This window comes from Coregonus clupeaformis, unplaced genomic scaffold, assembly GCF_020615455.1.
Source record: "Coregonus clupeaformis isolate EN_2021a unplaced genomic scaffold, ASM2061545v1 scaf0014, whole genome shotgun sequence".
Classification (NCBI taxonomy): Eukaryota; Metazoa; Chordata; class Actinopteri; order Salmoniformes; family Salmonidae; genus Coregonus; species Coregonus clupeaformis.
The window spans coordinates 765,252-776,243 of NW_025533469.1; the positions used below are offsets into that span (position 1 = coordinate 765,252).

The 10,992-nt window shown below is 41.5% G+C and overlaps 1 long non-coding RNA gene across 2 annotated transcripts; it reads right to left on the reverse strand.

Annotated features, from left to right (window-relative positions):
• Positions 1–287: 287 nt before the first annotated feature.
• Positions 288–9,797, reverse strand: LOC123483043. Of its 2 annotated transcripts, XR_006658041.1 has the most exons (4): positions 9,762–9,797; positions 5,761–5,961; positions 2,651–2,735; positions 288–323 (listed from the first exon to the last, which is right to left on the reverse strand). It is a non-coding gene; the product is annotated as an uncharacterized LOC123483043 (long non-coding RNA). The 2 variants fall into 2 exon arrangements; XR_006658042.1 differs by lacking the exons at positions 288–323; positions 2,651–2,735 and adding an exon at positions 5,202–5,239.
• Between the last annotated feature and the right edge of the window lie 1,195 nt (positions 9,798–10,992).

Here is a 10,992-nt window from a genome sequence, read left to right on the forward strand (position 1 = left end):
ACTATTTTGCGCAATGACGCAGTCGGTGTGTTCAAACCGTAATATTTTAGGTACCCATAAGCAATAAATTGAAAAAATTGTGGACATAGAATTTTGGAAATGTACTTAATAATTCTTAAACAAAACTGTAATCTCACCTCTTAGCTTTGGTGTCATGTTCCCCAGAGAGACTCATTTTAGAGGCAGGGCCCTCCTCTCTCTCCCCAGACAGACTCATTTTAGAGGCAGGGCCCCCCTCCTCTCTCTCCCCAGAGAGACTCATTTTAGAGGCAGGGCCCCCCTCCTCTCTCTCCCCAGAGAGACTCATTTTAGACCACTGACCCCTAAACAGAGATGCAGCATGTTGGTTGTGGTGAACACAGTGACAACTAATTCTAGAATTTCCATTGTTCTCTTATTCATATTCTCTTAGAAATAAAACATTTACTAACAGACATATCGAAACAGTCAGGCTATTTAATGCAATCACATGAACATCTGGTTGTGACATCTCTTCTCCATGTTAACTGTCAATAATAATAATAAGTCACTGTTTGTTAAGGTAGTTATAGACAGTGCAGCAACACAAGGCCATGTCTCACACTTACAGTATTTGTATTAATTAAAAGTAGGCTATTTATTGTCTTTCAATCTGTTCTTTTCTAAACGTATCTGAGAATGTGGACAGAAGGGCTAAAACGGGCATGATTGATCTGAGGGGAAATCATTGATACATTCAGAAAGTTTTTTTTGCAACAAGTAGGATATTTATATTATGTAAAGTAGGCTAGGTTATAATATAAACTCAGCAAAAAAAGAAACGTCCCTTTTTCAGGACCCTGTCTTTCAAAGATAATTCGTAAAAATCCAAATAACTTCACATATCTTCATTGTAAAGGGTTTAAACACTGTTTTCTATGCTTGTTCAATGAACCATAAACAATTAATGAACATGCACCTGTGGAACGGTCGATAAGACACTAACAGCCTACAGACGGTAGGCAATTAAGTTCACTGTTATGAAAACTTTGGACACTAAAGAGGCCTTTCTACTGACTCTGAAAAACACCAAAAGAAAGATGCCCAGGGTCCTTGCTCATCTGCGTGAACGTGCCTTAGGCATGCTGCAAGGTGTGGCCAGGGCAATAAATTGCAATGTCCGTACTGTGAGACGGCTAAGACAGCGCTACAGGGAGACAGGACGGACAGCTGATCATCCTCGCAGTGGCAGACCACGTGTAACAACACCTGCACAGCATCGGTACATCCGAACATGACACCTGCGGGAAAGGTACAGGATGGCAACAACAACTGCCCAGGAAAGCACCAGGAAAGCACAATCCCTCCATCACTGCTCAGACTGTCCGCAATAGGCTGAGAGAGGCTGGACTGAGGGCTTGTAGGCCTGTTGTAAGGCAGGCCCCTACCAGACATCACCGGCAACAACGTCACATATTGGCACAAACACACTGTCGCTGGACCAGACAGGACTGGCAAAAAGTGCTCTTCACTGATGAGTCACGGTTTTGTCTCACCAGGGGTGATGGTCGGATTCGCGTTTATCGTCGAAGGAATGAGCGTTACACCGAGGCCTGTACTCTGGAGCGGGATCGATTTGGAGGTGGAGGGTCCATCATGATCTGGGGCGGTGTGTCACAGCATCATCGGACTGAGCTTGTTGTCATTGTAGGCAATCTCAACACTGTGCGTTACACGGAAGACATCCTCCTCCCTCATGTGGTACCCTTCCAGCAGGCTCATCCTGACATGACCCTCCAGCATGACAATGCCACCAGCCATACTGCCCGTTCTGTGCGTGATTTCCTGCAAGACAGGAATGTCAGTGTTCTGCCATGGCCAGCGAAGAACCCGGATCTAAATCCCATTTAGCACGTCTGGGATCTGTTGGATAGGAGGGTGAGGGCTAGGGCCAATCCCCCCAGAAATGTCTGGGAACTTGCAGGTGCCTTGGTGGAAGACTGGGGTAACATCTCACAGCAAGAACTGGCAAATCTGGTGTAGTCCATGAGGAGGAGATGCACAGCAGTACTTAATGCAGCTGGTGGCCACACCAGATACTGGCTGTTACTTTTGATTTTGATCCCCCTTTTGTTCAGGGACACATTTTTCAATTTCTGTGGAACTTGTTCAGTTTATGTCTCAGTTGTTGAATCTTGTTATGTTCACACAAATATTTAAATATGTTAAATTTGCTAAAAACAAACGCAGTTGACAGTGAGAGGACGTTTCTTTTTTTGCTGAGTATATAATAGCGGTTTGTTAGTGATATGCAGATGGAGGTCTATACCTCAGCTATAGCCTACATATCCTAGATGACCAGCCTAAACCTGTTCAGATCAGTTCCCATAATGTTACAGGCCTACCAGTAGCAGGACAGAGCATGTTGCCTAGGCATGACATGTTTCACATTTCCAACAGAGACCATCAGGTTGGTCAGCATGATAAGTGATCATATATCAAACCTACTCTGACTATTGAATGTCTGTAAACAACCTAACTTTTTAATATAATAGTTCTATGTAGCCTAGACTTACCAGAGTCTGCCCGTCTTTCCTTCAAATCAACAAATGTACCCTAATTTTAATGTTGCCGAGAAATGTGTCCCACAGTTTAAACAGCCATTTTGTTAGTGCGTAGGCTACACACTTACTTTTAATTTCATATGAGGAAACTGGTGCGGCCGCCTGTTCTCTTGCAGATGAAGTAGCCTCTCATAGGGAACTCATTCAACCAGCCTAAACAACAGTAAATAAAATATGTAAAATGGTCAAGAAACAATGGTGTAAAGAGAATCATGTCCTCCTAATATAGCCATGTACATTAAAGACAGGTATATTGCTACAGATGTAGGATCTTAATTTGAGCCGGTTTGCTACAGCAGGAAAATAATCCTGAAGCAACACGACATTTGAAATATTATGTGGATTATAATCAGTCTCCTGAGTGGCACAGTGGTCCAAGGCACTTCATCGCAGTGCTAACTGTGCCACTAGAGATCCTGGTTCGAATCCAGGCTCTGTCGTAGCCGGCCGCGACCGGGAGACTCATGGGCGGCGCACAATTGGCCCAGCGTCGTAAAGGGTAGGGGAGGGAATGGCCGGCAGGGATGTAGCTCAGTTGATAGAGCATGGCGTTTGCAACGCCAGGGTTGTGGGTTTGATTCCCACGGGGGGCCAGTATAAAAAAATGTATTCACTAACTGTAAGTCGCTCTGGATAAGAGCGTCTGCTAAATGACGTAAATGTAATAATAAATTGACATTTTTCAAAAGGGAAAGGTTAAAAAATTTAAATTACAAACTTCAGAAGCCTTTTTAACCCTCAAATTCACAACAAGTTTTAGTTCTCCTGCAACAGGCTAATTAAATTAAGATCCTGCATCTGTACATAGCTTGTCTTTATCTGAACCAAGGCAGTTTGCATTATTAGCAATGATGTTGCAACTGTCAGCTGCTGTAAACCTATGTGATTGAATGTTATAGACCCCCATCTGAACAGTTTCTTTCCCCATGCTGTAGCCCTCACCAACTGGCCATCTGGCCCATAGAGACTAAAGGACTATACACTCTATGCTGCACACCACATCAAGCCATCTCTGAACTGTACACTACCATCTGGCCCACAGAGACTAAAGGACTATACACTCTATGCTGCTCACCACATCAAGCCATCTCTGAACTGTACACTACCATCTGGTCCATAGAGACTAAAGGACTATACACTCTATGGGAAAGTATTGGGAAGGTAGAAAGATAACAGTGAATATGAGACATGGGGGAATATATTGGGAAGGTAGAAAGATAACATTGAATTTCCCCCAAGTATCGCAAACAGGAAGTTAAATTAGTCACAAGGTTGTGCTAACTAAAGTAGTGTTGCAAAAGCCTTTCCACCCCACTCTTCCCCATCAGTCTCAAGAACAGAACCTGTGGTTTAATGTAGAAACATGTAGATACAACAGAAACAAGATGTGATACTATCTACTTCTCTTTTACCAGAACAGAGACATTTCCCAGAGGAGGCTGGTGGGAAGAGCTATAGGAGGACGGGTTCATTTTTATGCCTGAAATTGAATAAATAAATTAAGTGTTTGATATTGTTCCATTAATTCCATTCCAGTCTTTACAATGAGCCTGTCCTCCTATAGCTCCTCCACCAGCCTCCTCTGGTTATGTGACAGCATGCAGGTGTCCATGGTGCTGTGGAGGCAAACTATATATATAAAAAAAAACTACCTTTAAAGGTCCAATGCAGCCGTAAAAATAAAAGAAGATAATATGTGAAAAATGTGCATTTCTAAGTTTTGTAGAAAAATATATAAAGTTAAAAATACCTAATTTAAAAGTTTAAATATTTTAAAACCAGGAATGTTCAAACACAATCAGATTTGCAGTGGTGTGGGGAGCAATAAAATCCCCTCCATTGGACTGGAAACTAGAAACTCACTGCAGGTGGAAATCACTGGGTTTACTCCATTGGACTGGAAACTAGAAACTCACTGCAGGTGGAAATCACTGGGTTTACTCCATTGGACTGGAAACTAGAAACTCACTGCAGGTGGAAATCACTGGGTTTACTCCATTGGGCTGGAAACTAGAAACTCACTGCAGGTGGAAATCACTGGGTTTACTCCATTGGGCTGGAAACTAGAAACTCACTGCAGGTGGAAATCACTGGGTTTACTCCATTGGACTGGAAACTAGAAACTCACTGCAGGTGGAAATCACTGGGTTTACTCCATTGGACTGGAAACTAGAAACTCACTGCAGGTGGAAATCACTGGGTTTACTCCATTGGGCTGGAAACTAGAAACTCACTGCAGGTGGAAATCACTGGGTTTACTCCATTGGACTGGAAACTAGAAACTCACTGCAGGTGGAAATCACTGGGTTTACTCCATTGGGCTGGAAACTAGAAACTCACTGCAGGTGGAAATCACTGGGTTTACTCCATTGGGCTGGAAACTAGAAACTCACTGCAGGTGGAAATCACTGGGTTTACTCCATTGGGCTGGAAACTAGAAACTCACTGCAGGTGGAAATCACTGGGTTTACTCCATTGGGCTGGAAACTAGAAACTCACTGCAGGTGGAAATCACTGGGTTTACTCCATTGGGCTGGAAACTAGAAACTCACTGCAGGTGGAAATCACTGGGTTTACTCCATTGGACTGGAAACTAGAAACTCACTGCAGGTGGAAATCACTGGGTTTACTCCATTGGGCTGGAAACTAGAAACTCACTGCAGGTGGAAATCACTGGTTTTACTTTTATGTCACATTTCATAAAGACTTTTCTTCTTGTCTTTTTAACTACAGATCATAGAAACGTGCTGTTTTCACAAATATAGATACTGTTTTGGTGCTGGAGAGGATGAATATGAGGTTGAAAAGTGGCAGAATTGCCTTTTAACACTAGAATCAGACCCCAAATAAACCTATGTCCTGTTCCCTGACTTTTCCTAAATGTTTGTATTTTACACTGCTCATTTGTCTGAATGTTTACATCACAAACAGAAAAGTATTCTATGCCTTGTTACCCGTTGTTTTCACACCTATTCCCAACTTAATCTGCCAAGACAATGTGGCACTAATGAGTCTCTCTTTCCTCACTGAATAAATGACAAATGGATGAATGGGCGATAATTGTGCACCTTACTTCAGAATTTAATTTAAATGAGGCTTAACTGAATGATATCATATCTCAAGGCTACTCTATTGAATGTTTGACGACCGAACTTCATAATAGTTAGCCTAGACTTACCAGAGTCTGCCCGTCTTTCCTTCAAATCAACACATTTATCCGGCTTCTAATGTTGCCTAGAAATTTGCACCACAGTTTCAACATCCATTGTGTAACTGCGTAGGCTACACACTTACTTTTAATTTCATATGAGGAAACTGGTGCGGCCGCCTGTTTTCTTGCAGATGAAGTAGCCTCTCATAGGGAACTCATTCAACCAGCCTAAACAACAGTAAATAAAATATGTCAAATGGTCAAAAAACAATGGTGTAAAGAGAATCATGTCCTCCTAATATAGCCATGTACATTAAAGACAGGTATATTGCTACAGATGTAGGATCTTAATTTGAGCCAGTTTGCTACAGCTGGAAAATAATCCTGAAGCGACGGGAAATGTGAATTATTATGTGGATTATAATTAATGGAATTCTGTTGTGGAAAAGTGTACATTTACAGATATTGTCTTTATCTAAACCACGCAGTTTAAATTAGTTGCAATTAGCAACCGGGTCATTAAATTAAGATCCTACATCTTTACAGATATTGTCTTTATCTAAACCACACAGTTTGAGTTATTAGCAATAACGTTGCAACTGTCAGCTGCTGTAAACCTATGTGATTGGATGTTATAGACCCCCATCTGAACAGTTTCTTTCCCCATGCTGTGGCCCTCACCAACTGGCCATCTGGTCCATAGAGACTAAAGGACTATACACTCTATGGGAAAGTATTGGGAAGGTAGAAAGATAACAGTGAATATGAGACATGGGGGAAGGTATTGGGAAGGTAGAAAGATAACATTGCATTTCCCCCAAGTATCGCAAACAGGAAGTAAAATTAGTCACAAGGTTGTGCTAACTAAGTAGTGTTGCAAAAGCCTTTCCACCCCACTCTTCCCCATCAGTCTCAAGAACAGAACCTGGGGTTTAATGTAGAAACATGTAGATACAACAGAAACAAGATGTGGTACTATCTACTTCTCTTTTACCAGAACAGAGACATTTCCCAGAGGAGGCTGGTGGGAAGAGCTATAGGAGGACGGGTTCATTTTTATGGCTGAAATTGAATAAATAAATGAAGTGTTTGATGCCGTTCCATTTATTCCATTCCAGTCTTTACAATGAGCCTGTCCTCCAATAGCGTGCAGGTGTATGCAGGTGTCCATGTTGCTGTGGAGGCAAACTATATATATATATTATATTTACAATGAGCCTGTCCTCCTATAGCGTGCAGGTGTATGCAGGTGTCCATGTTGCTGTGGAGGCAAACTATATTTACAAAAAACTACCTTTAATTTTTAAAGGTCCAATGCAGCCGTAAAAATAAAAGAAGATCATATGTGAAAATTGTGCATTTCTAAGTTTTGTAGAAAAATATATAAAGTTAAAAAGACCTAATTTAAAAGTTTAAACATTTTAAAACCAGTGATTTTCAAACCCAATCAGATTTGCAGTGGTGTGGGGAGCAATACAATCCTCTCCATTGGACTGGAAACTAGAAACTCACTGCAGGTGGAAATCACTGGGTTTACTCCATTGGGCTGGAAACTAGAAACTCACTGCAGGTGGAAATCACTGGGTTTACTCCATTGGGCTGGAAACTAGAAACTCACTGCCGGTGGAAATCACTGGGTTTACTCCATTGGGCTGGAAACTAGAAACTCACTGCAGGTGGAAATCACTGGGTTTACTGCATTGGGCTGGAAACTAGAAACTCACTGCAGGTGGAAATCACTGGGTTTACTCCATTGGGCTGGAAACTAGAAACTCACTGCAGGTGGAAATCACTGGGTTTACTCCATTGGACTGGAAACTAGAAACTCACTGCAGGTGGAAATCACTGGGTTTACTCCATTGGACTGGAAACTAGAAACTCACTGCAGGTGGAAATCACAGGGTTTACTCCATTGGACTGGAAACTAGAAACTCACTGCAGGTGGAAATCACTGGGTTTACTCCATTGGACTGGAAACTAGAAACTCACTGCAGGTGGAAATCACTGGGTTTACTCCATTGGACTGGAAACTAGAAACTCACTGCAGGTGGAAATCACTGGGTTTACTCCATTGGACTGGAAACTAGAAACTCACTGCAGGTGGAAATCACTGGGTTTACTCCATTGGACTGGAAACTAGAAACTCACTGCAGGTGGAAATCACTGGGTTTACTCCATTGGACTGGAAACTAGAAACTCACTGCAGGTGGAAATCACTGGGTTTACTCCATTGGACTGGAAACTAGAAACTCACTGCAGGTGGAAATCACTGGGTTTACTCCATTGGACTGGAAACTAGAAACTCACTGCAGGTGGAAATCACTGGGTTTACTCCATTGGGCTGGAAACTAGAAACTCACTGCAGGTGGAAATCACTGGGTTTACTCCATTGGACTGGAAACTAGAAACTCACTGCAGGTGGAAATCACTGGGTTTACTCCATTGGACTGGAAACTAGAAACTCACTGCAGGTGGAAATCACTGGGTTTACTCCATTGGACTGGAAACTAGAAACTCACTGCAGGTGGAAATCACTGGGTTTACTCCATTGGACTGGAAACTAGAAACTCACTGCAGGTGGAAATCACTGGGTTTACTCCATTGGGCTGGAAACTAGAAACTCACTGCAGGTGGAAATCACTGGGTTTACTCCATTGGACTGGAAACTAGAAACTCACTGCAGGTGGAAATCACTGGGTTTACTCCATTGGGCTGGAAACTAGAAACTCACTGCAGGTGGAAATCACTGGGTTTACTTTTATGTCACATTTTGTAAAGACTTTTCTTCTTGTCTTTTTAACTGCAGATCATAGAAACGTGCTGTTTTCACAAATATAGACACTGTTGTGGTGCTGGAGAGGATGAATATGAGGTTGAAAGTGGCGGAATTGCCTTTTAACACTAGAATCAGACCCCAAATAAACCTATGTCCTGCTCCCTGACTTTTCATCTGTTTGTATTTTACACTGCTCATTTGTCAGAATTTTAAAATCACAAATAGAAAAGTATTCTATGCCTTGTTACCCGTTTTTTTTTTTTTTTACCCGTTTTTTAACCTATTCCCAATTTAATCCGCTGTAGGACGTTGGTACCCAGCCAGGCACTAATGACTCTCTCTTTCCTCACTGAATGAATGACAAATGGATAAATGGGAGATAATTGTGCACGTTACTTCATTAATTAATTTAAATTAGGCCCAACTGAATGATAAGGAGGGTGAAGAGGTTGATTTAATTTAGAAAGACAATAGTGTAATGATGAGTTTGTGTTATGCCTGTTTATCAGCAGCAAATCATTTGACCGCATCTTGCAGGTTGATACCGTTCTGTTCTACATTTTACTTTGTAAAAATAAGCTCTTATGGGACTGTTTTATTTACTGTAACTCTATTACTAATCAAATGTATTGTGGGAAATGAAAACATGCTATGTGTTGCAGTCAACACAATCTCACACTCAATCCGTGCAAATATGCACAAAAAGTATTTCAGCAGATTTTGTGCGTATTTGTGCATTTTTGTGTGGCTTAATTCGTGGGAAAATACACATTTTTGTACGACTTCATTCATAGGAAAATATATTTTGGGGGGCGAATTAAGCCACACAAAAACGCACAAAATCTGCTCAAAAACTTTTTGTACAAATTTGCTCGAATTGAGTGTGAGATTGTGTTGCAAAAAGTAGGCCTTTAGAATAATGCAAAACATATCCTTGACTACCGAAGTTGATGAGTGACAAACAAATGATGCCAGTCAGCCTCACAGCCGGCCCATCAAAACTACACCTAAACTATACCAAAACTAATTTTACACATGATAAGAGTACACTGACAATAATCTGATGAGTGACAATATTATCAGTTGTCAAATTGTACATGAAGAGATGGGCGCATCTTGTAATTGACAGATGCAGGGAAAGGAGCATCTCTTTATCAAATCCTCCTTCAGAGTCACATGCAGGTAAAACATTGTGATTTCTATATAGTGCTGTATCTGAAAGAGCATATTCTGCAGTTTCTATGGCACTTACCTTTATCAAATAACTCTCCAAATTCAAGAGGTGAAGATCTATTTCCAAATATCATTTTTTCACCAACATCCCTGCTGTTCATTCATTTAGCACATGACCACTCTAGTGCCAGCATTGCTCTGGCTACTAAGCAACAACGAGTAACATAATATTCTGTCGTCAATGGATGAATGGCCAATAGAAACCAGATAGAAACTGATAATGATGCATGTGACTTCTGTTTTGGTTAGCAGCGGATGTCGAAACCAACTTGCTCAGTGTCTTTCCATATCTGGGGAAAGTTGAAACCAGATCAGCTGAGTGAGAGACTGTCTGAGACTGTGGTTTTGAGACACGTGGAGCCCCAAAAAAAAGACACAATGTCAAGTCAGCAGGTCCTGCTCTCCCTCTTCCCCAAGCACCACAGCTCCCTCTGGGGAAAAATACACAATGTCAAGACAGCAGGTCCTGCTCTCCCCCTTCCCCAAGCACCACAGCTCCCACTGGGGAAAAATACACAATGTCAAGACAGCAGGTCCTGCTCTCCCTCTTCCCCAAGCACCACAGCTCCCACTGGGGAAAAAGACACAATGCCAAGACAGCAGGTCCTGTTCTCCCTCTTCCCCAAGCACCACAGCTCCCACAGGGGAAAAAGACACAATGCCAAGACAGCAGGTCCTGTTCTCCCTCTTCCCCAAGCACCACAGCTCCCACTGGGGAAAAAGGAGACACAATGTCAAGTAAGTAAGTGCGGACGGAAAAAGTCCCATAAAAACTGTGTGCAGGGCAACCGATTTCTTTGTGGGGCTTGCTCACACAAAGCCCCGAAGCTGTGTGCTGACTGTGGACCTGAAGCATAAAGAGAAGACGTGACTGGTTCATGTGAAAAGGCTCGGTACAGTGTCTGATACAATCAACACATTATTGTTTTATATCTTGTCATGAATATATTTCCACAAATATTTATTTATGCAATTCATCCTTTACAATTGTTAATGCACTGGTGCTTTTGATTATGAATACAGCAAATAATTTCATCTGAGCACCTGGCTAGTTATATTATTATTATAATACTTTTTTTGATTTGTACTTTGTCAAAATAAACTGTAAATGGACTTTATTAAGTACTAAAACTCTATTACTAATTGAATCTACAAATAAAGTAGATCACATGGATAATTACACTGTAATGTTTTTATTGTAAGGGAAACAGAAATAGGCTATAGGCCTTTTTTTTATTTTATTTTACTTT